Below are 4021 nucleotides of genomic sequence, written 5' to 3'. Positions count from 1 at the left end.
AACATTACAGAAGAGAAAAAGCAATTTGGAGCATCCCATTCTTAGATATGTATTGAATAAATCTATTCTGTTATTAGTATCTGTTTCATTTTATTTTTCCTGGTTTCGGTCATAGTTCAGTAACATTCAGGAGAAAATGCTATATGGTAGCTAATGGGATATAGAAGACCCATTACTTATCCTGCCAAATTTATCAGGAAAGTAAAAGAACAAAAACCAAAAACCAAACCCTTCCCTTAGAAACACATTATAAATTCAAGTAAACAAATATAGCATAGGTTATTTATGACAGGCACACAACTTTTAGCTACTGATCATTAGCTTTACTAATCATTAGCTTAGTTAATGAAAAATAAAATATAATATTGAAAATATGAGCAACTAGTAAATCAAATAGTTTTTAGTTGAAAAACCATAAGTTCTTCTTAGTCTACTGATTCTCCCCACCAAAAAATAGTCCTAAATTTCCACAGTATTGATATAGGCCTTAATGATTTGTATGGATGAACAAGGGATTCCATGTTCAATGCAAGATGATACAGGAACTTTGAGTATTAATTGTAATCACCTATGTGAACTTTACAAGGTTCCAAAGCAATTTTTATAAGCAGAATTTCACTTTCCTTAGCCAAAATGTTTTACTAATACTGACTTTCATGTACTGATGTCATACAGTGTGAAGTAAGTCAGAAAGAGAAAAACAAACACCATATGCTAACACATATATGTGGAATCTAAAAAAAAAAAAAAAAAAAGGTTCTGATGAACCTAGGGGCAGGACAGGAATAAAGACGCAGTTGTAGAGAATGGACTTGAGGACGCAGGGAGGGGGAAGGGTAAGCTGGGATAAAGTGAGAGAGTAGCATCGACATATATAAACTACCAAATGTAAAATAGATAGCCAGAGGGAAGCAGCCGCATAGCACAGGGAGATCAGGTGCTTTGTGACCACGTAGAGGGGTGGGATAGGGAGGGTGGGAGGGAGATGCAAGAGGGAGGGGATATGGAGATATATGTATACGTATAGCTGGGTCATTTTGTTATACAGCAGAAACTAACACAACGTTGTAAAGCAATTATATTCCAATAAAGATGTTTAAAAAATAACAAATTTTTAAAGCAGTTGTAGGTTTATAACAAAATTGAGAGAAAGTCACAGAGGTTTCCCATATACTCCCTGGTCCCACACATGCACAGCCTTCCCATTCATTAACGTTACTCACCAGAATGGTACATCTTTTTAAACCAAGGATGAACCTACACTGACACATCATAATCACCCAAAGTCCACAGTTTACCTTAGGATTCACCCTTGGTACTGTACATTCTACACATTTGGACAAGTGTATAATGACATATATCCATCATTACAGCATCATACAAAATATTTTCACTGCCCTAAAAAAATCCCCTGTGCTCCACCTAGTCATCTCTCCTCCAACCCCCGACCCTCAGCAACCCTGGCAACCACTGATATTTTTACTGCTTCCATAGTTTTTCTTTTTCCAGAATGTCATATAGTTAGACTTGTGTAACTTTTTCAGATTGGCTTCTCTCACTTAGTAATATACACTGAAGTTTCCTCGTATCTTTTCATGGCTTAAAAACATTTCTTTTTTAGCACTAAATAATATTCCATTGTCTGGATATACCACAGTTTATTTATCCATTCACCTACCAAAGGTCATCTTGGTTGTTTCCAAGTTTTGACAATTATGGAAAAAGCTGCTATAATCATCTGTGTTTTTGTGTGGACATCAGTTTTCTACTCCTTTGGATAAATACCAAGGAGTGTGACTGTAGGACCATATGTTAAGGGTATGTTTAGTTTTGTAAGAAACTACCAAACTATCTTCTAAAATGGTTGTATCATTTTGCATTTCTGTTTTTTTGGATAAATTATGAAATTTATTTATATTTCACCTTTTAAAAGCCAGAACATAACAAATGTCACTTTCTGGAAAGTTGTCTTATTAGAAATACATGAAGTGCACTTAATACAAGGAACTCAGTTTCTTGGTATCACCAGTGAGACCACCATCATCAGGTCCCGCAAATGAAGGTTTTGTCAAATTTCCCTTTAAACTTAGACTGAGATGAACTTCTTCCAAAATGGTTGTACCATTTTGCATTTCTGTTTGGGGTTTCTGTTGCTCCACATTCTCATCAGCATTTGGTGTTGTCAGTGTTACAGATTTTGGCCATTCTAATAGGTGTGTAGTGGTATCTCGCTTTTTTTGTTTGTTTGTTTGTTTGTTTTGCGTTACGCGGGCCTCTCACTGCTGTGGCCTCTCCCGTTGCGGAGCACAGCCTCTGGACTGCGCAGGCTCAGCAGCCATGGCTCAAGGGCCCAGCCGCTCCGAAGCATGTGGGATCCTCCCGGGCCTGGGGCACGAACCCATGTCCCCTGCATTGGCAGGCAGACCCTCAACCACTGCACCACCAGGGAAGCCCTCTCATTGTTTTAATTCTCATTTCCCTGATGACATATCATGTGGAGCATATTTTCATATGCTTATCTGCCATCTGTGTATCTTCTTTGGTGAGGTGTCTGTTAGGTCTTTGGCCCATTTTTTAATCTGGTTATTTGTTTTCTTATTGTTGAGTTTTAAGAGTTTACTTTATATTTTGAATAACATTTCTTTATCAGGTTTGCCTTTTGCAAATATTTTCTTTCAGTCTATAGCTTGTCTTATCATTCTCTTGACAGTGTCTATTACAGAGCAGACATTTTTAATTTTAATGAAGTCTAGCTTATCAATTATTTCTTTCATGGTTTGTGCCTTCAGTGTTGTATCTAAAAAAGACATCACCATACTGACGGTTAGCTAGGCTTTCTCCTATGTTATCTTCTAGCAGTTTTATAATTTTGCATTTTGCATTTATGTCTGTGATCTACTAACTCTAACCCTAAGCCTAATCCTAAAAAATAGCAGAAAGAAAATAACCTAGTTCTGAGTCATGGGCCAACGCTGATTGTGTTACAGCATAAGCCACTTGAAGTGTTAGCCATAATAAGCCATGCAAATTCCTAATAGGACTACTAATATTAGGCAAACAAGATTATCAGGTTTTATGTCAGCTATACTCTTACTGAATCTTATGCACATAGAAAGGTGAGGAGAAAATGGACCTAAGATACCTTTTTGATGTTATTGTTTTGAACTCATTAAATCCTAAAAGTGAATATTTAAAAACCATATCTTCAATAATTAATGTTTTGTTTCTGCTTCTAAAAATTTGATGCAGTGGAGCCACAAGAAGGAGTGCTTTTATACTAAAAGGCACTAGTTTGTTGCTGTGGACATAGTATATGACTTTCAATGAGAAAAAAAATGTTAGTCTACATTGGTTAACATTAAGAGCTGGTATGTTTGCCTTACATGATGTTATAAATTCAATTTAGCTATAGAATAGTAAGAAAGAACATACAGACAGAAAAGTGAACAAAAAATTGTATACATTGCAACACTCTAAAAATATGTTATCCAACAGCAAAGAAAAATGATTGTTACCTTCTGGATAAAAGAGAAAAACTAAGTAAATATCTGAAGCCTTGAACACATAACGACCTTATTATAAATGTCAACATTTATGGACTGCTTTGAAGCCAGGGGTAAAAATGCAGGTAGTTTGAAACAGACAACCATTTAAAATATCTTAACAATTTAAACCACTGTAAATTCAAATGCATCTTTTCTTCTAAATTTTTGCTTCATGTGCTAGTGAAGGCAACATGTTTATAAACAGGCATTCATGAGTACAATACATCTTATACACTCAACATATTCACACAGAGTCTTTCACTATTCTTCTGTGAGCCTTCCTATTGTCTCTCTATTGCTATCAATTATTGGGCTGGAAGCCATTTCAGCAAACAGATGACTGATTCAAAGAATCGGTCAAAGAAAAGAAAACATATCTGTCATTAAGAGATGTCAGTTGTTAAGACCCAAAGGATATTCTCACCTTTCTATCCCATAATTTTTGTGGCATAGTCTGTGCTCAGCATTACCCTATA

The sequence above is a fragment of the Lipotes vexillifer genome, unplaced genomic scaffold, assembly GCF_000442215.2.
Source record: "Lipotes vexillifer unplaced genomic scaffold, Lipotes_vexillifer_v1.1 scaffold384, whole genome shotgun sequence".
NCBI lineage: Eukaryota > Metazoa > Chordata > Mammalia > Artiodactyla > Lipotidae > Lipotes > Lipotes vexillifer.
Note: the sequence above shows the minus strand (reverse complement) of the source record.